At 35.9% G+C, this 24,892-nt stretch overlaps 2 long non-coding RNA genes across 16 annotated transcripts in view; one reads left to right on the forward strand and one right to left on the reverse strand.

Annotated features, from left to right (window-relative positions):
* LOC128112177 (uncharacterized) overlaps positions 1-24,892 on the forward strand; it is a 610,610-nt gene that overhangs the window by 233,508 nt on the left and 352,210 nt on the right. The window lies entirely within an intron of this gene.
* The window catches only part of LOC128112176 (uncharacterized), a 35,788-nt gene continuing 32,192 nt past the window's right edge, over positions 21,297-24,892 (reverse strand). For all 11 annotated transcript variants that reach the window (XR_008218874.1, XR_008218879.1, XR_008218878.1 and 8 more), the window contains one exon: positions 21,297-23,845. This is a non-coding gene — a long non-coding RNA (uncharacterized LOC128112176). The remainder of the gene's footprint in view (positions 23,846-24,892) is intronic.

Below are 24,892 nucleotides of genomic sequence, written 5' to 3' on the forward strand. Positions count from 1 at the left end.
TAGAAGATAAACTTTCTTGTACAGCCTTTGACAGACCAAAATGTAGCAGAATCATGGAAAGTTTATTTAAATATTCTTTCAATCTCCTTCCCTCCCATTCCACAACATACCCTCCCTTACAAATCGACTCTTAGGCCTCCACTTTCTGAGTGATTACATGGTGAAGAAATGAGAAGTCTTTCCCCTCTGTTCACTGAGCCAATGGTTCCCATTCTGTCCCTGATGAAATTGTTAGGCATCTCTTCCATGATAACAGACCAGGGATGCTTTGGAGTGAATTCTCCTTCTTATGATTAAGAAAGCAATTACTCTAATCCTGATCAGTTTTCTTTTCCTTTCTTTAGTTTTTCTTTTTAAAAGATTCATGTTCTCCACCAAGCTCCTCTACTCATTCCGTGTTCACTGTACTAATATACCTCAATATATGATGCTTAGAAAGATACTTTGCTAAAGAAATGTACTAAAGTTTGGATGTAAGTGCGTCCTATACATTAAAACTTAGCTCCCAGATGGTGGTGCTATTTTGGAGTTTGCTAGATATTTTGGGAGTTAGTACCTGTGTAGAGAAAATAGTAGGGGGTAACATATCCTTTGAGGTTCATTGTGGCTGGCCCCTTCCTGCCATAGTCTTTCTACTTCCTATTCATTAAAAAAAAAGATCCTTTCCCACCACATGCTTCTATCAATACGATGTTCCAAGCTCAAGTGCATGGAGTCAAATGCCATGGAGAGAATCCTCCCAAACAGTGAGCAAAAACAAATACTTCCTCTGTTAAACATTTAGCGTCAAGTATGTCTAGGTAACTGACAGACCATGCACTTCCTCAAGATGTGACAGAAGTTCCTTAAAATCCTGATGGGTTCAAGTGGATACATTGAGCTCCATGTTGGCTGGAGACAATAGCTTAAGCAAGCTGCTAGGCCTCCATGATGGTAAATGGATTCTTTGTTTCATTAGTTTAGGATTTTACATTTCAAGTCCAATTTTAAAGTAATTTTTTTTCTGATCCATTCCATGCCTTTGGCTCATTTTTCATTCAAATTCTGTCACTCCCTTGGACTTTTAAATTTGCTTAACTAAATATTTAAAAACTATGGGTTGCATATGCTATACAGTTGATTTTTTTTCTGTCCTAAATCAACTCTCAGCTATCACATGAGTACGTCATTAATTCATCTTACCAAAGATCTCCTCATATTATGACCAAAGTGGCTATCAACTACAAAAGAGTAAGCAGCATGTAAATTGTGTACACTCTGGACAAAGAGTTCACACCATATAACCATAATAGGTTTTCGACCAAGACTTCAGTTAAAAATAGAATTAATTTTAGTAAGGCTTTCTTTACAGTTTCTAAAATGTATTTTTAAAGTTAAACCAAGATGCAAGTTGTCTATCATTTGACCATGACTCTTAACTTGTAAGTAGACCATTAGATTTTCTTTTTAAAGTTGTTTCCCCCAACAGAATTCACCATATAGTTAAGGTCAGTATTATTTAACCCCTTACATAATATCATGTTATGTTGTTTTCATTAGTGTTTATCCTTGAGGCTTGAGTATCAGCCAAACTGAGTTCCAAGAGTTTAACTGTTTGGAATTTAGAATCCTATGAAATACCTTTACTCTAACTGTGACATTTTCCTGTAAAGAAAGTCACACCTATCTCAATGCTGCTGTAATAAACAGTTGTAGACTGTACACTATGGATGAAGAGCAATGAGCAGTCCCCTCTTAGTTTTTAATCATTCGGGGCAATAATTGTCATTTCATGTAGTTAGAGAAATCTTGACAATTTGGTTTGGAGAAAATAACACCAATTATGGTGTCATACTGGATATGGGTGTAGGCAGATACACTTCCAGCTCTAAAGCTTTCTCGCTTTGTGTATGAAACACCTTTTTTTTGTGGTTTTAATTTTTAACAGTCAACCATGATCCCAAAATATTAAGTAGCCTTTTCTAAAAATAAACAGTACAGTACATTTGTTTCATACCGCTCTAAGTAGTGTGATTTTTGTGACATCTTGTTACTGCCCTAGGGTATTAAACATCCCTCTGTCCAGCACACCCAAGCTGTATATACTATTTTTAGTTACACAGTAGCCATCTGGATTATCAGACTGACTTTCACAATATCCCAGTGTTTGTGTTCAATTAAATCTATTTTGGTTACTAATGATCTTAAAGTGAGAGAATAGTCTCATTGACAATTTGGGTATACCAAAGAGAAGTGATAAAAGGCCTCCTTTACGTTAGAAAGAGGAAGTTCTCAGCTTTGTAAAACAAACAAACAAACAAAAAACTTACCTGTGTAAGGATTGCTAACTAAGAAAAAATTACTTCAATCCTTGATTTCAAGGATGTGCTAGGAGTCCTGGTACACAATCCCACTGATGAAGGGGGACTGTGGTTCTCCAGCTTGTCCAACTTGCCTGACTATTTTCTGGAAATGTAGTATGGAATATGACAAGGACAGACTTAATAAAACCTCAAATAGATTACAGAAAAGCAATGATGAAACGTTGACACCTAATAAATGCCAGCAGCCTTCTTCTCTAGTTAACACACTGCAGATTTCACCGTCTTGTAGCAGTGTGTTGGCTTTGTAATGCAAACAGGCACCAACTAACTTATTGTCTTATCCATCTGAGGTCATTCAGGCATGCATTGTATGCTTCATAACAAGTTAGACTTGAAAGGGCCGTATAGAGCGGGCCAAACTTTCACCAGAAACTCACAATCTTCTACATTATACATGAACGTTTCTTTTGCTGAAATTGCAACCCAGCACAATTTTTAGAAATCAGTCAGAATTGATGGCCTAAGTCAAGTCCTATTACTAGTAAAATATATATTTTTTCATATCTAAAAGCAGCTATATACTAGGGGTTTAACCTTGGTAAGTGAAGACTTCCATACTTTAATTGTGTCACATATTTATATACATTCTTCACTATCCTCTTAATTTAATTTTGAAACAGGGTCTCAGTTATCCCAAATGGGCATCCAACTTGCTATGTAGCCAAGGATGACCTTGAACCCCTGATCTCTCTCCCTCCACACAGTTTATACACTGCTATGGCTATCCTCTTAATCATAACTTCAAAACATTATTATATTGATTAAATATTTTTTTAAATGTAACTTCTTTTAAATACTGTTGTTACTTTCTACATCCTAACAATGACATTAACTTTCTCCTGATGACACAATGAAGGACTGAGGTATTGGCCCATGTTAGCATCCTTTACGTCTATTATTTGAAATAGAAGCTCTTGAACTAGGAATAGTACACTTTCGTCAGGTGAACAGGTAAGCAGGTAGAAAGCATTGCCTGTCATACTTTCATAAACTGCACAGTGTATTAAGGAGTCAAAGATTCAGCTAAAGGACATGAAAATACTGATGGGTCCTCTTGAGTATGAAGTTCATACATCCCACAATCCATAATACAGCAGGTTTGAAACTCTTTTTGTTTGTTTGAGACAAGGCTTCACTATCTAGCACTGGCTGTCCTGGAACTCACTACGTAGACAAGGTTGGCCTCAAACTCACAGAGATCTTGAGTGCTGGAATTAAAGGTGTACACCAACACTCCCAGATGGGTTTGGAACTCTTAAAGGAGTATGGGAAGACTTTGTCGTGTGACTCAGAAGCAGGAAAAAAATATTAAGTTAACAGTAGCCTTGTTTAGATCATTAAAATGCAAAGTACAAAGTTAGAGCTCAAATATGGTTGTTCATCACTGAGCTGGGTTTCCATTGGTTTCTATGGCAACATAGAGCAATGCTCCTCAGTATATTGGGTCCCTGAATTTATTTATTTATTTAGTTGGTTAATTATTAAGAAATTTTTAATTCACTTTACATACTAATCACAGATCCCCCTCTTTCCTCCTCCCTCCTGTCCAGCCTCCCCCTCCCCCAACCCACATGCTATTCCCTCCTAAGAGAATGTAAGACCTCCCATGGGGAGTCAACAGAGCCTGGTACATTCAGTTGAGGCAAGTCCAAGCCCCTCCCCTTACCTCTAGGCTGTGCAAGGTGTCCCACCACAGGTAGTGGGCTCCAAAAAGCCAGCTCATGCACCAAGGGTGAATCCTGATCCTACTGCCAGGGGGCCCCTTAAGGCAGATCAAGCTACACAACTGTCTTGCTTATGCAGAGGGCCTTGTCCAGTCCTGTGGATGCTCCACAGATGTTTGTCTAAATTTCATGAGTTCTCACTAGTTTGGTTTGGTTGTCTCTGTATGTTTCCTCATCATGACCTTGATGCCCTTGCTCATAGAATCCCTCTTCTGTCCCTGACTGGACTCCTGGAGCTTGGCCTGGTGCTTGGCTGTGGATCTCTATATCTACTTCCATCAGTTACTGGATGAGGGTTCTAAGATGACAGACAGTTAGGGTATTCACCGATCTGATTACTGGGGTAAGCCAGTAAAGGCACCCTCCCCACTACTGCTAGTAGTCTAAATTGGGGTCATCCTTGTGGATTCCTGGGAACTTCCCTAGCATCCAGTTTCTCCCTATCCCCGTTCTGTCTCCCTCTATCATATCTCTTTCATTGCTATCCCACTCCATCCCTGTTCCAGCTTGACCATCCCATTCCCTTATGTTCTCATCCCCCATCCCTTGCCCTCCATTGCCCACCCCTCATCCCCAGTTTACTCATGGAGAGTTCATCTATTTCCCCTTCCCAGGGCTAGCAATGCATCCCTCTTAGGGTTCCCCTTGTTACCTAACTTCTCTGGAGCTGTGGATTGCAGTCTGGTTATCCTTTGCTTTACATCCAGTATCCATTTATGAGTGAGTACATACCGTGTTTGTCCTTCTGGGTCTGAGTTACCTCACCCAGGATGATATTTCTAGTTCCATCGAAATCAGTCTTCCTGAATTTATTTTTTTTAAGTATAAAAAACAATGAGATTTTACTTTCACTTTACTATGAAATATCTAGTAAGGAAACCAAGATAATAAAAATAACACGGTTAGAAGTTCTCAATTTAAGTCCCATTAAAACTAAATATGGTACAATAAACATCTTTATACATCTTAAATTTGTACCAACTAGTATTTGGAAAACACAGTAAAATGATAGTGAATTACTAGAAAAAATAAAATGTGACATTTGATTCCAAATTTTGTCTTTCCAGCCATTTATCCCACAGATTAGTTTTATTGCTATTTAAAAAGTTAAGTTCCAAATTTTACCTTGATATCTCCTTTTTCCAAGAAAATTAAGATTCTGTTGAAAGGCAACCACTCTCAGATCCCAACTTCAATAGTACTGCCTGATTGAGCACACATATAAGGAACAACCTTTTCAGGGAAAGAGAGCATACAGATAATGAACATGCAACAATATGTATATCATAATCCATTCCTTGAGTTTAGATTCTACCAGGAGAAGATACACTGACTAAGGAAAGTGTATATTATACTGCATGATTATAGATTCCATATATTGTAACAGGAGGGAGGATGGGGGAGGAAGGCAAAGTCTTGCAAGAGAGGACACTGAAGAACATTCTTTCTGAATCTATTGAAATTCATCACTTCCCACAAGTAAGTACTTAAACACCTCCATTGTGGTTATATGTCTAACTTGTATCATCTACTAATTTATAAAAATCATAGAATTAGATTGTTTGAGGGAGGAAATCACCTGTTTCCTTAGGGTTACTTTTCTTCTTTTAATGTTCTAAATATAACATATATACTGTATACTACATAGTATATAAATGCAAAATATATTTCTTGATTTTGTTACTGATATGTGTTTAAAAGATTTTTTACTTATGCACATAGATGAGATGGAGTTGTGAATTTTGTTGTTGTACTGCCCTTTTTGGTTTTATTGTTAAATTGTGTTGGTTTTTGTGAAACACATTCCATAGCCTTCTGCATTCTTTTATTCACATGAAGACGTTTTTTAGAACAGAGAAGTGAAGAGATGGTGGACATTTTCTGTAATATGATGAAACTGTGCCACATCAGTCAGTCAGTTCAGTACTTCTTTCTTTAACTGGTATTAAATCTAGAATATCTCTTATCTGTTAAGGTTTCTATTGACAGCTATATGATTAATTTATATGATTAGAGCAAATCGTTTTCATATCAGCCTACTAATATTTTGTTCCTATCTGAGATTATGTGCTTTTTATGGACATTAATGCACAAAGCATATCTATGTTTATAAAATAGATAGCAAATTGAAGTTCCAGTTTTGAGATGGTTGTGTGTGCTTTATTTTGGTATTCATTGGCTTGCTCAGCTTCTCATTGGAGAACTTCACTGCAATCCTAGTTCAAGGCAAGAAGCAGAGCTGTCTTTCCCCCACAATTCCTCTGGAAGATTTGTTGTTTACCTGAAGGGTAGAATCCTGACTACCTCCACCTCTGTGCACTCACAAACTGTGAGTTGAACCTCCCAGCATGCCTCACTCATTTGCATGAGATTTCACCATGATTTTTAGTTTGGAAAAATCTTTTAATATTTTTTATTATTATTTCACTTCAGATTTCTACATGTCCAAAGCAGAAAAAAAACCAAAAACTAAATAAATCATCAAATTGTGAATGCTTTGCCATCATGACTTGAAAACTCCTTTTGCAAGAATGAAATCTGTAATTTTTATCCATGAAGTGTTATCTTTCCAAACACAGTCTCTTTAAATAACACAGTAGGGGGAGAAGTGAGAGAGGGGGAACAGAGAAAGATGAGAGAGAGAGAGAGAGAGAGAGAGAGAGAGAGAGAGAGAGAGAGAGATCAGATGCTAATGAAATTTTTTACAATAAATGAGACAACCCCTCCCCCCTGCAATTTGACCCTGATTCTGAGACTTACAGAATATTCATCCACATATACTAAAGATATTATAGCTCCATATGTCGACTGGTAGAAAAATGCAGGGAGGTATTTTACATTAAAAGGAGTGGTTATTGCTTACAAAAAGCACAAAGTGTCCTATGAGAAATGGAGAAATGTCAATGACATCAGTGACAACTACCTTCCCTTGCAGACCGCTTTGTGCCTCCACTTCCCCATGTCTCTTGTGTAGCCAGGAGCCAGTGTCATTGGTGAAAGGACCTCAAACTGTTGGATTGTTGGAAGAGGCTTCTGTCCAAGATGTTTTTACCTCTGCATTTACTAAGCCAGACAAGTTCAGCAGGAAAAGATCAAAGTACTAGCCGACATTGTAAATCTCAATGTTTAAAAGATGTCTGCAAAAGCCATGCATGGATCTTCCCAAGACTCCCCGCCCCCCCCGCCCCCCCCCCACACTCTCTGGCGGGGAAGAAGCATGTAGACTCACAGTAACATGAGTAAAAGATAGCCGTAAAAATAAAACTGGTTTGTTTCGGACTTTGAGCCCAGCTTGTTCAATTAACTTGTTTACTGATTTCTAATGTAAAGCCTTTCTGTACGTTTTCCTCACTATGATAATTAACAGCCCAGTGTTGAAAATCTTAAAAGTATACTGGTTTGGAATATTCATGTGTGTTCAGAGTTTTTGATTAAACAAAAGATATTTAATGAAATCAATCCTCCTAGACCTTAAATTGCAATCCAACTCACATGAATTTAAATGAGTTTCAATGATATTGCATATGTATAAAAAGTCAAATAGGGGAAAAATAAATCACCAGCTATGCTTCTGTTCAATTTTAAAGCATGATAAAAAGAGTTACTGTGTCATGGCTCATTAACACACCACCATAAAACAAATCATATAGATCACATTATATATAACATTTTATTTTTTGTCTGATTATGTTTCCTTATAAAATAGGCCTCTAAGAACTTTACACACGTGGTAAAAAATTACCTCTAAGGACTTTTATTGGCCACTAGGGATTGTCTTGGGTAAACTGTTTAGAACTACGAGGGTCTTAAAAAGACATTGGTTTACAACTTTGTAAGTTCACGTAACATACACACAGCTTTGCTGTGATTATTCTGTGACTGCTTGTATCCCAATATATTCTTCATTGGCATTCTTTAGTTCTCTCTCTTTTCAGACTCCTTGCTTGCCTCTGAGATTTTGATGAATTTAAAATGAATACTCACAGCAACGTAATGAGGAATGTTTACTTGTACCATAGATCATCACATGGATAGAGTAAATAAGTCAACTGTTTATTCATTTTAAAACAGAAATGTCTTATTAAATGCAGTGGTGCTTGATGCTCATAAGTAATAATTATCAATATAATACTTAGAACTGGTAACTAAATCATAGTTGGTAATAATCAGGATCTATTTGCTTATTGTGTGATTAATCACTGTAGTTTTTAATGTCAAGTATCTTCCAACATACATAAAGAGAAACATGAATTTGAGCATGTAAATGCATAAATGTCATCTGGAAGAGTCAGGTTTTTTTTCAGGTTAATTAAACACATGGAGGAATATTAATAAATTACAGAAGTTTCATTTCTTATTTATAGCAGGAACAGAGTATAGATGTATACTTGACCTTTATATTGACTATTTCCCCCTAACTTCATGCCATGGCTATGGAGAATAAAACAATATTCCATGGTAGGAAATATTGTTCAAGATAAGCAAAAGTAAGAAATTGAAAACTTGAATAAATATTTCATATTTATCACTTGTAAGTACTGTTATTAACTATAACAAGCTTTGCCATTCAGAATACTTATTACTAAAACTTGTACAGTAGCATTCAAGTCACATATAGAAAAAATAAACATGGCCCATTTCCTAAAGATACTGAAATATGCTAACTGAGGAATTTTTAAACTTTCAGGGGACATTTGAAGTATAAGCTGATTTTTTTCTTAGTCACCATCTTCGTCTTGTTTTGAAGAAATGGAGATGTGATTGAGAAGCATTATTCATTTTAATTTAAATCGGAAACTGTTGCCTGACATAGGAACTGACTTTTGAATCTTCTCTTCAGAGATATTGACTGAAAGTTATTAACTACATTTTGCAGCGACATAATTATGATATTTGGAGATGACATGTCCTTAATATACTTTGTAATTTTGTGTAGTCTGACATTGCTCTATTGCTGTCCAATGTTGGAAGCACTTCTTTAGACAGACATCTTCTCTTTCTGTCTTATAACAATGTTTGAAGTAGAAAATAGTGAGTTTCCTATAGGGATGTAACATTAAGTTTCAGTAAAATTAAATGACTTGGCTACTAAGGAAGTGAGTCAAAATTCTTGTCAGAAGAGGCCACATATCGTCAAGGTTAGGAATCTGAGCCTTAAAATTAAAAGGTCACATCAAATTTGAATTTTAACCTTTCCTGTTTGTACCCTTGTACAATTGTGTCATCTCTTCGGGTCTAAACTTGGTTAAGTAATGATAGTAGAGTTCCTTATAGGGTGATGTAATGACTTGATGAGTTTTGACACCATAAAGTGGTATATATATATACATGTCCTTAATATACTTTGTAATTTTGTGTAGTCTGACATTGCTCTATTGCTGTCCAATGTTGGAAGCACTTCTTTAGACAGACATCTTCTCTTTCTGTCTTATAACAATGTTTGAAGTAGAAAATAGTGAGTTTCCTATAGGGATGTAACATTAAGTTTCAGTAAAATTAAATGACTTGGCTACTAAGGAAGTGAGTCATACCATATATACACACATATGCATCTGAAGATGCACAGTAAATAACCATTAATTGTTATTGATTAATGTCAATTCAGCTTTCAAATTCTAAACTGCTGCTATTTGGTCAGAAGTGTTAGCTTTAGTGAGAGGTGTCTAAATAAAATTAGCTTATGAATAAATACTAAATTTCTGGACTTCTGAGTTGAGGTAGTTGCTATGATAACTCATACATTCTGAGGAAATTGAGGCGTGGTTTAGTATATACTAAATATCTTTTCCAATCTCCTTTCTGCTGTCTCTGGTTCACAAAAATGGGCCTCATTCTTGTCCATCACAGATTAGGTTTGTCCAGGTTGTTCCTGTGTCGGTCCTACAGAGGAGTTGTCCTTAGAGATCCCTATATGCACTAATTCTTTCTTATGGCAGTACTGCTGAAGAAACAGAATGTGTTATGCCATGTATTGATGGACTAGAGCTGCATGTTTTGGCTCAAGGTTTCAATCCAAGCCACCAGGAGGCTGAAATAGGATTACCAGGAGTTTGAGAAAATTCTTGATTACATGGTAGACCTTATCTCAAGGGAAAAAAAAGATTAAAATTCAAAGGAATGAAAAATATGCCTTTAGGGGAACATAGAAATAGAAATAACATTTAAAAGATGGGAAATTGGCACACTGTTCTTCTGCAGAATAATATGGTACAGGCAGTCGAGCTACCGATGACCTCATGGCAAACAGGTAGCTATGAGTATATAGCTACCCAACCAATGACACATTCTTCCAAACATTCATTTTTCACTTGATGTCATCAAATGTTTGTCTCTTGTAGTCACACAAAATGGGAAAACAGAATCAATTGCGTTAGTGACCTTATTACTCTATCCTTAAGGTGAGATTTGCACATCTTCTTTTAGAGAACACATGTATTGTTAAAATACTAAAAAGTTATTCAAAGTTATATTTTTCTAAGTATGGCATGTAAATAAAATATTTGCTAATCACTACCTGGCTCTTCTACGATAGCTAAAATACCTTAAAAAAAAAACCTACCCGATTATATAAATTGCAGTGGTGGCTGAATTAAAGAACTATTCATTTTTAAGTATTGATTTACTATAAAATTTTAACAAAAATAATTCTATGCTTTCCCATATTACTGTTATTAGTTAATATATACTTCAAGTTCTTTTCCATTATACATCTGGTTTGAAGTATTGTATGTTGCATATTGAAGCACAGGATTAAAAAAAAGAACATTAATCAGCATGCACTTGAATGACTGTTCTCACTAGAACTCATAAAACCCATGTGAAGTAGGCATAGTGTGTCTGGACCGCATTTAAGCACAAAATCTCAAGTTCCAAGTGCTTTGGACGCAGAACATGCAGAGTTGCACAATGAAGTGAGAATCCAGGTCATCTGCTATATCTACCAATGCATTTACACGTATGTTCAGCCAGGCTTATGCACAGATGGATTGTGAATGTATGTACTTTGCAGTAAGAATCGATGTTGAATGCTCTGTTTCACAACAAGATAAATGATACTCTTCATGGTGAAATTTGGTAAAGAATAGATGTATGATATCTGTTTCTATAAAGGTAAACAAATATGTAGATTGGTCTACCAAGAAAAATTCTCAATATTTGTAAAATTGTATTCAAAACATTTGTAGTTTCTTGGAATGATAATACCTTTCTTATCATTATTCTACATTTCTGTAGAATCTTATGCATATACTTATTGCCCTAAGATTAAAATTAAATGTCCAGAAGATGTAAAATTAATAAAAATAGCCAAATATGACAGGTTATATTGCCAAATATGGCCTGCATACCAACCAGAGAGATGGCTCTGTGGGTAAAGTCACATATTGCCAAGTCTAGCACCCTGACTCAGATCCTTGAGACTCACATAATGGAAGGAGAGACACTACTTCAGCTGGTTGACCTCTGACCTCCATAAGCATACCATAGTATACATACCTACCCATCCATACACACACACATACCCATCTCTCACCTCCAGCTTAGACAAATAAATAAGTATAAACATTTAAATAATAATGGAAGAAGTAATGGATAACACCAAATGAGTCACCAAAAAAGCACCATTTACTTAAAAGCTCTATATGGTAACTCTAGAGTCTTGGTCAACTTAAATTTCATTTATTTAAATAAGAGTTCATTTTTTTATCTATTTTTGAGTGTATGCATGTGTGCATGATCCTGTGTCTATGCACATATTCATATGGAGTTCAGTGATTGATGTTGTGTCTCTTTCTCAATCTCTCTCCACCTTGTTCTTGGAATAAGACCTCTCACTGAATCACTGATTCTGCTAAGCTGGCTGGCCAGCACACCCCATCTCCATTTCTCCATTACTAGGGTGAAGATCAAACTCCTATCCTCATGCTTGCACTGAAAATACTTCAGCAGTTGGGCCACCTCTCCAAAATTTAATTTGTTAAATTTTTCAATAACAATCATTTCTGAAAATTATCATTTGGCTTGAGAATTAATCTGGTTTGTCTGAAAATTCAATGACTTTTGAGGATACTTTCAGTTCCTAGCTGTGAATTAATGGTATCTCACAGGTCCTTTCATGCTTTAATGATTCTAATGTCTTTAAAGAATAAAAGAGTATAATGTATTTTTTTCAAAGGACAGAAAATGAAGATTGGCTGCACAAATTTAATCTAATGCTAATTGGATGTCTTATTTATTTAGCTTTGTGTAACTAGAACCATGCCAGCAATTAGTGTTGAACAACATATGGAATCCAGAGGGAATGTGTATTTGAATGTTCATCTCAAGGATATCACAGTAATTTTGCTAGCCTGAACATAAGTTTTAATGTAACTTACTTTGCAGATTCAGATGTCTTAAAATACTTTATAAACCTGTTTCTTGATGTGTTTTAATATTTTCTAAAATACTGAATTTTGAACTTTGTGTATTATCCACTTGTCCTATGCCCTTAAGGAATTTAAAATGTTTAGTATCATTTTTTTTATTGTATCCATAAATATACCTATGGAAGTTCCATACTTGACCATCCATATGTATTTAATAAATGTTTGCACACATAGGAAGAGGCTAAACTCTTGTAAACTTTTAATATTATCCTATAAAAGGAATTTTTATATGTTGATTACTATTATTTTGATATTTCAATGCACATGGACATAAACCAGGTTTAGAAATTAATTTTGTAGCTGTCAAGATACCATAAACCTTTCACTCTCAGTTTTTAAATTTTACTGAAATTTTATTATACTGTGTTTATTCACTTATAAAAAGTACTTTCGACATATTTTGATGTCATATGAATAATAAACAACCAAGAATCAATGGCAGCTAAAGATACCCTTTTGATTGTGGAGAAAAATGAAAACTCATTTGTAGTAGGAAGTTTTCCTGTGTCCTAACCTGGCTAACGGTTGGGACAAATCTCTCCCACTTGCATCCCCCAAGTAAACACACAGAGGCTTATATTAATTATAATTCTATGGCCATTTGCTCAGGCTTATTACTGACTAGCTCTTACATTTAAATTAACCCATAATTCTTTTATGTTTAGCCACGTGGTTTGGTACCTTTTCTCAGTTCTGCCTTCACATCTTGTTTCCTCTGTGTTTGGCTGGTGACTCCTGACTCAGCCTTCCTCTTCCCAGAATTCTCCTTGTCTGCTTACCCCGCCTATACTTCCTGCCTGGCTACTGACCAATCAGTGTTCTATTAAACCAGTGTACAAGAGCATTATCCCTCAGAACTCATTGATCGAATGATAAATGGATTTGAGATGAAAAATAAAGTATTATCATCTGTTATTTAGGTTTTAGAAGATAGATTTCTGAATTAACAATGTGTGGATTACAAAGTGATAATTATTTAATAAAGTTGTTATCTAGAAAGAACCAGTGATCTCACACCTGCCCCTGTATAAAGCTAATAATAGTCAACTCATAAAGGTGCACAAAATCCTTTGTAAGACATTGAACTTTAAGGGTGAAGCCATTGTCCATTCAATCCTCAGTGTTGGCACACAAAAATAGCAAGTACTAGACAAGGGAACTGCTGTAAAAACACATCACCGTTAAAAGTCTTTTCTTGGGCCTGGAGAGAGGGCTCAAAGGTGAAGAGCACTTTCTGCTCTTGCAGAGGACCTGGGTTTGGTTGATACCTGGTGTCTCACAACCTTCTGCGTAACTCCAGCTTCAGTGGGTACAAGGCCCTCTAATTCATGAGCTAATTAACAAGTGCTCTTTTCTTTAGCTAAGATCAAGTGGTTTGTGTAATGGATGCCCCAGATAAGCTGAAGGGAGTATGGAATTTGCATGCACATAGTACATACACATACTGGTAGGCAAACACTTGACACTAAGAAGTAGTTGGATTTGGATTTCAGGAATTCTTGAGGCTGTATTAATGTAAAGCTGCCAGAGTTTCATCAGGAAGAGAAATGTTCTAGATGATCTCTGTCTCCCCTTCACTGAGGAACTAGTTTCTTTTCTTCCTGTGAGCTTAGTTAATATAAACAGAGATTCTGGTTGTGACAGGAAATGAAAACAAACACCCTCTTTGTTTAAGTTGTGTTCATACTCTGCATGAATGAATGTCCTTAATGAAAATATTATGTCTCTCTCCTCTTTCCCTCTCTGTCTCTCTCTTCCTGTCTCTCTGTTTCTGTCTCTGTCTTTCTCTCTCAAAGTTATAAATGAGGCTCAGCCGTTCCTTCTGTATTTTCTAAGACCACTTTATCTTAGCACATCTTTATATAACCAACATTTAGGGAACTAATAAGTCAATTGATACCATAAACTAAAGCGGTAGTAAGTATGTTCAATTCTAAGTTGATTCAAAGTCTTAAACACTTAAATTTGGAATTTTGGCAAGCACTGTCAGGTGGCTGGAATAAATGAAGTAAACAGGAATAATGCCAATTAGAACACTGGAAGAAACCCCAGCATTCAGTCATTTAATGGAGATTTAATGTCTCAAAGCATGATATTGTGGTATACTTTATGTCAACATGCTAACTTCATGTGATCATTTTGAATAATCTTCCCTTTCACCATTTTATACAATGTTGTATTTGAAAAGTTTTTATTTTACCATGAATATTTTTATGTTCTTTGGTATTTGAACCCATTAATTAGGGTAGTTACTTCTGAATAGTATTTTTACTCACTTTTCTGTAACTTTCAGTCTGAGCATTTCCTAAGGATCATAAATTCCACAATAAAGATAGCACAGTATATTTGGATTTGGAATTCAACTGTATTTTAAAATCAAATTTGGCATTAGATTTGAAATGTTATGCTTGTATACAATATCCAAATTTAAGTCATAATCAGTATTGTCTGTGACTCAATATTTTAAAATGTTCTATTTCAAAGTAAATTTAAGAAAATATTTAAGTAATTAGAAACAAATGACTAAAGTATAAATTTAAAATATCTCTATTTAAAAAGTTTGACCAGTTTAAAATTTTCTAAACTTTCTTACATTAAAAAAACTATAACAATTGCAAGAGTTTATAGATATGTTGCTATAGTGAGTTTTATAGAGGGAGACATGACTCATTTTTTAATTTGTGAATTATAATATATGAAAAGATATGTGTTTTGATGGAAGTTAAAAATGATAAAGTAAAAATGAAGATATTCATATACTCCCCAAAACAAATGAATGTACACTCTTTGTTTAAAAGAGAATTTCATACTATTCAAAAATATGTGTTTGATATTTCCCATACTGTCAGAGAATGGATGCCATCTGGAATGTAAGCCAAAGTGTGGAAATGGCTCTTATACAACACTAGAAAGTGAGAGACACAGTTTTTCTACAAGTGAATTGAAATACAAGAATATATGCTTGCTGAAGCACAGTTTTACCTCATGCCCATTACTTACTAACTTAGAGTGTCTAAACCAAATTGAGCAACCTCACCAACTTACAAGAGGCTGGGACAGCTTTCCTCCTTAACAATGTGTTCTGTAGAGGCTAAAGTGGGGGGTGGGGCGGCTTTCTCATTGTCATTAGTTCATAATCAATGTTCTGGGCACTGAAGATAAATCTCAATGCTTTATAAATTTAAATGTTTCTAATTTCAATTAGTAAAGCCAGCAAATATACATTCAATAGAAAAGTATAACACCTATCTAGACTTACTACATTTAGTGGACTCTTGATCCTGTTCATTTTAGCAACTTGTTTCCAATGACCAATTTGAGGGGAGAAAATCAAATTCATTCAGTTTGCACCTTGATTTGAAGTGGAAATGAGGGAGATGCCTCACAGTTGAGACAGTCCTGTCTTTTGGAGTCATTGGTAGATGGTTTAGTGTGTAGAAAGGGAGGGCTTACTTATTACTCGTTAGATTAAGTGCTATACTGAAGCAACCCACCTCACTCAACTCAATTCTGCCTTTGCATATCCCCAGTCAGGTAATGTTAGTGTTGAATTTGATCATTAGTCAGTCTCTTTCAAGTTCTTTCCTGATAAACTTAGAAAATGGAGATTTTGACTTTATTTAAAAACACTCTTTGTATGTGAAACAAAGAATTTAGGAAAACTTGAACAAAAGCTCTGAATTTTTAGCTGAAGATGGACCTTGGCACATACATGATGGGTAATTTCAAATCTCTGTTAAATCTTAAAGCTCACCTTCTGTGTCCCAGAAGTGTTGGATCTGTGACTTATGGGCTGTCCAATTTAGAGATAGAGTGATGCTTTATACAGAATGGGAGCTGTGGAAGTGGTCCCAGTGGTCTCCGGATGAAAGAGCCAATCAAACAGCTGGACCCTAATAGCCTTCTAAGAGAAAACTCACAGAGCCTCATCAGCAAGGCCTTTTACATTATCCTTGGGATGAACGTTACCCTGGGGCCTAACTGGCAACATTGTCTTCACCTTCCTCCATTCCAAGGCTTTCTATGATACAATTCCCCAACTCCCTGAATGTACTCTGCATGTGGAGGGGAGGGCTGTACAAGTCTTTTCATGGTTCATATAGCAAAACACAAGAACGGTCACATTAACTGGTTATAACAAAAGCACTGGTGATTTGGTGAGCTCTCCGACATTGATCTTCAAAGCCATGTGAAAAAAAATATGCAATCTTTATTTTTAATTTCAAGCATATCAGTTCAAATCTTCCAAGCAGAAAATTCCATCAAGTGAGATCCATTGGCAGTTAAAGTTCAAAGTCAGAGAGCAAATGGAAATCGTTGTAGCATTTCTCATTTCCCCATGGGCATGACCACTCCAAATGTGCCACATGATTTACTGTCCCCAGATAGTAATTGACGATGCTCACTGTGAGGAAACTGGTAGAACACTTAGGGAAGATGAGTATGGAAGGGCCTTTTTACATTATTTTTGGCTCCATTCTGGTGTTTATCTTTTAATTTTCTTTCTTCCTTTGAAATTAATTATCATATTTTGATTCTATCCCATCTAAATTCAAGCTTTTTGGAAGGAGATTAATAGCATCATCAAAGAAATTTTAAGATTTAGTGTCAGAAATATCAAGTAGTATAAGAGAGGGAACAGTTAGATCTGTAATTTAAGATAAGCTTACATGGTAAAAATAAGAATCATCAACACATAAGAGAAATGACATTTGAGCTGTATTCTAAATGTAAATTGGACTTTCCTGGGATTCAATATATTAGTATTTAATATTCTCCTTAATAATCAGGAAAAAGAGATAATTTTATGTGTAAATATTTAAAATATTAAAATTTTCCTTGGCATTAATATTTCTAAACCTGTTCATTTAGTTTATTGAAATTCTTAATAGAGTGTGTGTGTGTGTGTGTGTGTGTGTGTGTGTGTTGCTTGAGATAGCTTTAAACTTTGGAACTCATTTTGTAGCCTAGGCTTGCTGTGTAGCAATTCTCCTGCCTCAACTTCCTGAGTACTGGAACTTGCACATGCACTCTTATCACCTGGGATATCCATAGGTGCCTTTAATGCTTAAAATAATTCATGCAAATCAAATTTTGATTTAATTTGATAATGACTTCCAAACATTAAAATGTGTATTAGGAAAGTGGAGCCTGACAGAAACAGCCATCTGTTCAACAATGTGGATTCCTTTGTCACGGGCTCCATCATCCCTTTTTGTTGTTGTTGTTCTTAGCTGCTACTATTTCTCCTTCCCACTCCTCCCTCTCTTTGCTTCTCTTCATCCTCTCCCAGTTCCCTCTCTTTTCCTTGCTTCCTTTTCCTTTGTGTGCCATTGTTGGTATCCACCATAGTGGTAGGCATGGGATGTATTCATTATGTATACAGTTATATAAATAAATCTACCAGGTTACTTCCACAGTTCTTTGAGCCAAACAATGTACAGTATCAGCAAATTATCATTCTGACTGCTACCATGTACTTCAGTGTTTTATTAAGGGAAAAACAGGGCCAGAGTGGGGTGGTGAGCCAGAATAATGCTCAAGTGAAGATTTTTTTCCAAATAGGTGAGACCATACAGCAACAACCAAAAGGCATTTGCTTGGTTATTTATAAGGAGTATTTCTCTCTTCTATTTTGTAAGGTTTTCAGCTTGCCAAGAATAGCATAGATAGTATAATAAAATATGTAAAAATGCAACACTCCATTCCAATTAATAATTATATGCTCCTAATCTTTGGAAAAAAAAGAAGAAAAAGATAAAAAAGCATAACTTTTAAGAACTACCCAAAGCGATTCTTACTATATTTGTCTTATACATTTATTCTGCTTGCTTACATTCAGTTTATCATGAATTTAACTGATTCCTTTTAGTTCCATTTACTTTGAAATTTTTAATTATTTTTTTTCTCCTAAATCATTGTCTTTTCTCTTCCCCAGTCTTTCATGAAAGGCATGAATTCTTTGTCTTAAAACAAAATACTGTCCATGGTTTCATACACTACATGTTATGATATCAAATGTTTGTATGTGTACTACTTCGTGTTACATAATAAATCACTGCTTATATTTAAGTGGTGAGTCATCGTGATGGTCTTCAGAGATTGTGAGAGAATCATTTGTGTGCTCTTACAATGTATAACTCATATTAAAGACAACAAGAATATACAATTCTCGGAAAATGAAATGCCTTCTGCCATTTCTCTTGTCTTTTTTATTCCTTTTATTGAAAAGACCTCTGTTTTTTTCATCTCACATAATATATCCTGATTATGGTTTCCTTCCCTCTGCTCCTGCCAGCTCTTCCCTACCTCCCCTCCCATCTGGACCACACCCTTCTGTCTCTCCAGAAAACCCGTCTTCTAAGGGATAACAACAAGATAAAATATAACAAGATAAAAAAAAAACCTAACACATCAGAATAGAATGAAACAAACAGAAGGAAAAGAGCCCAAGAAAAGGCACAAGAAACAGATCCATTTACACACTGAGGAATTCTATAAAAACCCTAACCTGGAAGTCATAATATATATGCAAAGGACCTGTAGGATTAAAAGAGAGAAATAACTTTTATCTTAAGATAATTTTTTTTAAAAAGAGAAAGCTATGACATGACATTATGAGATAGGAACCTCCAAATATGCTGTTAAGTTTCTAAATTTTCACTTTCAATTGGTCATTGATTAGAGGTAGTTCCTTGGTTAGGTATGAAGGCATGTGTCCACTTCTCCATTTAGCTCTAGGATCCCACCTGGTTCAGACCTGTGCAGGACCTGTCTCAGTGTCTGTGATATCACAGGTATGTTGGTCGATCCTACTGATTCATAGGAGCTTATTTTTTTAAGTGTCCACAAACCCTTCTGGCTTTTACTCTCTTTCTGCCTCCTCTTCCACAAGATTCCCTGATCTCTAAGAGAAGGGATTTTTATGGAGACATCCTATTTAGGACTGAATATTCCAAAGTCTCCCATTCTCTGCGTAATGTCTAGCTGTGAGTCTCTGTATTTGTTTTCACCTGGTGCTGGAGGAAGCTTCTCTGATGATGGCTGAGAAACTGTTTTTGTTTTTTTTAAGCAGGGCTAAATCCCCATAGTTAGTCATGTTCCCTTTCCTTGGTCAACAATGCCATCAGCTATTATAGTCTCTGTTGGCTAAACTACTAACGTGTTACTCACTTGGGTGTGGGTTTTAATAGTAGTAAAATTCTTTTTTCAACTTCAAATACTGCACTGTCCCATTTTCAAAGATTTGTATTGAAAAAAATTAAGGATGGCATAGCCTTTGAAATTTTGTCATTATTGTGTGTTTATTGCTTAAATGGGAAGGATTGGCTCTTTCCATGAAGCTGGGTCTGTAAGATCAGTAAAAGTATGCAAGGGTGTGCATTATACATTCTAAGTATAAAATTCTTCCAATAATAAAGAATAATGGTCACATAAATATACAGAATGAAAATATGAAAAAATATTTAATATAATAATATAATATCTACAGACTGTTGTCAATGATTTCAAATTTGTTGATTAGCAAGTGACAAAATTATTTTACTGTCAAACCCTAATTTCCATCATGATATTAGGTCATTTTCTGTTTGTTCAGTGTTTTCTCTAATGTGCTGTGAAATATGATGACTCCAAAAAGGAATTGGAAGGTAGTAACACCAAACACATTAAAATTAAAGGTATTTTGAAGACCAAAACTTCAGGTAGTATATATATATATATATATATATATATATATATATATATATATATATATAAAATATTGTCACAATCTCAGATGCACAAAAAACAATTTTCATTTTGAGATAGTGTCTCACTGTGTCTCCCTGGTTGGCCTGGAACTTGCTATGTGGACCAGGCTGGCCTCAAGCTCACATGTCCTCCTGCTTCTGCCTCTTGAGTGCTGCAATTATAGGGTGTGCAGCCACAGTTGACCAAATGAATCTTTTTTTTTTTTAAAAAGCACATTTCTAACAAGTAATAAGAATACCACATATTTATATGATTTCTGAATAATATAACAATGTGAGACTATCAAGTGTACTTTCTGAAGTTAGGGCGGAATGTGACTAGAAACTCAAGTAATATGAGATGTCAAATAACTCTTACTGTACTGAGATCAGGTACCAGTGTCCTTGTTTGCTCACTCACATGAATGTCAACACTTACCAGGGATGCTTCATTTTAGATTGTGAGCACTAAGCGGTCATAGTACCAAGCTATGAGAAAGATCAAACTTAGCCCTGGTAGCATGATTTCAGAATAACAGAAAACAGTTCCCTAGGGAATAAGATGCTATCTCATTTAACCTTTGCTTTACAGTCCCTCATAGGTGAGCACAGGTTTTCTCATGTCTGTGACATATCTTAAGATAGTGAAGGCAGGGAGTTGATTTCATTCTAAGAACCATGAAATAGAATTCCATACTCTCAATGAGGTGACAAGATGTTTCTTCCCCTTACATTTAAATTTTAAATTTTAAGACAGATAGTTTACTATAGTGATAAATCAGAAATAGTATGCAGTTTAGACAGTGCATTATTTATGTTTAATTTGGACAAGATTTTACTTCATAGAGTAACAGTGTATCAATTGCAGCATTATTTTAATACTCCCACTGATAAAATACAATGTGTCAATCATTTCTAATATTTTAAACTTCATAGAAAAATTGCTTAGAAGTTACCTATATTTGATTATTCTGAAGTTTTGAATATCTGGATGTTTGGGAAGAGTTTTAACGAACCTGAGCTTATCAATAAATTATCATTGAATTTATTCCATCATTTTGTAGATAGTTTTATTTTCTGAATGCTAAAAATCTTGTATTGACACCCGTGAGGGATGGTTAAGGGCAGGCCCAGGCACATAATGTATCATCCATTACGCTAGCCAAGCTCATTTCTATTAACATAAGTGATCTTTTCTGAAAGTACTTAGGCTAGTTAAGCAAAATTCAGGTCTCTGGGACTGCAAATATAAGACATTCAAACATAACTGAAGTGAAGGATAGCCATGCACCATTTACCCTCAGTACATCTGAGAAATGCATTCTTCTGTGATGAGATCGCTGTATGAACATCATGAAGCGTGCTTACATAGCCCAAGGCAGCAACTACATGGGCATCCCTGTGTCACTGAATGGATTAGGCTTCAGAATGATACCTCGGTGTTAAGACAACATTTTGCATTCTTACATGGACATTTTCATGACACAATCTGTAGTGTGTGTATGTGTGTGTGTATGATTGCATGGAAGTAGCATGACAGTAAGGTTTCAGCGCAGGAAATAATAAGATCATGCTGAAAACATCATGTTCTGTATTTTCAACAATAAACTTCTAATTCTGCAGACACTGTTGAATAACAAGTATCTTCATAATATCTTCATACTGATCTTACAGTATGTCTACTCTGTAGGTGAGGAAATGGTTTTAATAACATAAGCAAGAATAAATTGATGAGTGGAAGATAGAGATTTTACTACAGGTCACTTTATTAAAATATTCCACAATAACTCTCTTTAATATTTTTACATTTATTTATTTATTTATTTGTGTGGGGGTTGTATGTGTGTGGTGTATGCTATGGTGTATTTATGGAGGTCAGAGGACAACTTCAGAAGTGACCTCTCTTAGACCACCATGTGGAATCCAGGGACTGAGCTCAAGTCTCAGGCTTTAGATTTGGTAGCAAGTGCCTGTACCCTAGAGACATATTTCTGGCACCAGGCTGTCTAGTAATTTGATTTCATTGTAAAAATTCAAATTCTTATAAGAAATAGATTGGTGAACATCACACAAACTGCTGCTGAATTTATCTAATGTTTGAGTAAAAATTTAAAGATAATTTGACAGCGTAAAAACTCTGCAACTCCAGGACAAAAGAAAAGTAAATAGAATAAAATAATTATATTTAAGAAAGAAGATCTTAATTAAATTAAGCTCCAAAATAAGCAACTACTTGGGGGGAAAAAACCCAGAAAATTTCAGTGTAGCCAATGTTCATCAAATAAACAATTCTTCATCTCCACAAATCCACCAGTGTACAGGAAGGACAAGGAGGAACAACATGCTAGACTGGCTATAATCAGAGACATGAGAAAGGAATGTCAAACTGCAGAGAATGAAATTCAATCTGGAGCCCTAGGGAGAAACACATCATGCTGAGAAAAACTAGCTAAAACCCTAAAGAGGAGTGGGATTCAGCCAGTAGCCAACACAGACACACTCACATGTGCACACTTGTACAGAGAGGTATGCCACTATATAACAAAACAACATAACCCAACAATAAAAATTACAGCTGCTGAAAGTCTCTGACTATATGGCTTCCATTGTTTACTTTTCGATTTGGAAATTATTATTTCTGACCTGTTTGCATATGCTGAAATTTACCTTTATCAATGTAAGAATCAGGCAAGGCAAACAATGGAAAAGTTGAGAAGAATTTTTCCTAAACATTTAGATAACTTGTTTAAGATGTAACCATTGGCATCCAGGCAGCCGTGGCACACGCCTTTATTCCCAGCACTCAGGAGGAAAAGCCAGGCTGATCTCTGTGAGTTTGAGGCCAGCCTGGTCTACAGAGCAAGATCCAGGACAGGCATCAAAACTACACGGAAAAACTCTGTCTCAAAAAACCAAAAAAAAAGTAATAATAGTAATAATAATAATAAAAATAAAATAAAGATGTAACCATTGGCATGCAAATTGCATATTAAAGATCCTCAATGAGCTAATTAATTAACAAGTTCTTATTTGTTTAGTGAACATCAGGTGACTTATGTAATGGAAGCCCCAGGTAAACTGAAGGGAGGGGAATTTACATGTGAATATTTCCCTTAAACCAGACAGAGCTTAATCAGTGGATATTTAGGATATATTGTTGTTAAGATCTGGTATTTTGCTTCCTAAAATGCTAATCATTTTATTCTAGTCTTATGTCTTAACAATGGAAAATCATGCCTACCTGCCTCTAATTCAAATTTAATTGTCTTCAAATTCTTGTCTCTAAATAGCTTGTTTGAAAAGATACCACTGCCTAAGTGATCTACATTTAAATCCATTACGTGAAATTAATATCAGCATGTTAAAAGTTTAACCAGAAGTTACCTGATAATTGCATGGCGAGCATAAGTCTTCTGCCTCCTTTTGAAATTCTCTAAAAATCTGCCATCTTTGAGAATTTACATCTCTCAGCTTGAGAGTTCCCCCTGCGGATGGGGAAGCCAGAGGAGGAACCGGAAGGAGTAAACGACAGGTTGCTCTCGGTTTGCTTCTCTTGGCTGGCATTTGTCTCTTTGGCATGGTGAAGGGCTACTCCACGTTGACTGTGAAAACAAACACAATTAGTACACATGAAGCATATGGTAGTACTGCTGCAGCGGATGGCGGATGAGCTGCAGGCGACAGCAACACCTGTTCCTAAGGAGGATGTGTGACACACAGCCCCAGCGGAGTAAGGAACTTTCAGCCACAAAGTGCACATCCCGCCGATTATAATGGTTTGTGTGGCTCTGGAAGCGTTCTCACTTTTATTAATCTCTTCTCTGATTGCCTCTATGTTCTCTTATTCATTCAGAACTTCACAACTGGCATTGAGCTGTGCTTAACCAGATGTGGCGGCTGTGCAGAGTTGCCACAGGAGAGATATTAATGACTCTGAGTTCTAGGGGACTGGCTGTGTGCTTCCATGTCATAATGATCTTTTCTAAAATGCTGTTGTTATCTCATTGATCCAGATGTTTATTGAACTTATTGGGCACCTCCAGTAGCTGATTCTTCACTTGGAGATTTCTAAGCATCTCTTGAAAACCTTAAGATTTTTTTTTTTATTGTAGATATAAGGGAGAAAGCAGGCAGAGGGAAGAGTCCAGGATGAACATAGGCCAGCTGACTAAACCAGACCACAGAGGAGAGAGGGAGAGAGAGAATAATAGAGGAGCCACTGGCCAAAGGAGGCTGCCTAGGCCAAGAGGCCAAGAGACAAAATGGCTGGGTTACATAGGAATCAGCCTAGAGGGAAGGAGGGGGCAGTGCAGCCCCTAGGAGGGAGAGGTTTAGGGTAGGGGATGGGTGAGACATGGTGGGAGGAGCCATGGGTACTGACTGATGCTGGGAGAGCTGGCCAGCATTGGCTTTGCTGTGTTAAATGGGCACCTCCCTTGGTTAGCCATTTGTCCCAGGTTTCTGAGACCTAACCCTTACAAGTGAGTGTTCCTGAGCATGTGTGGCAGTGAGCTCAGTATATAATACACAAAATGCTCAAAGTGAGGCCAACTGTCATATAAAATGACAAACAGTACACAATAATGCTAGATGTCCTCTTGTATCTTTTACCCAAGGAGTACATGCCAACAAGTAAGAAGTTTCAGCAA

The sequence above is a fragment of the Peromyscus californicus genome, unplaced genomic scaffold (assembly GCF_007827085.1).
Source record: "Peromyscus californicus insignis strain IS unplaced genomic scaffold, ASM782708v3 Scaffold_16__1_contigs__length_79575227, whole genome shotgun sequence".
NCBI classification, from domain to species: Eukaryota; Metazoa; Chordata; class Mammalia; order Rodentia; family Cricetidae; genus Peromyscus; species Peromyscus californicus.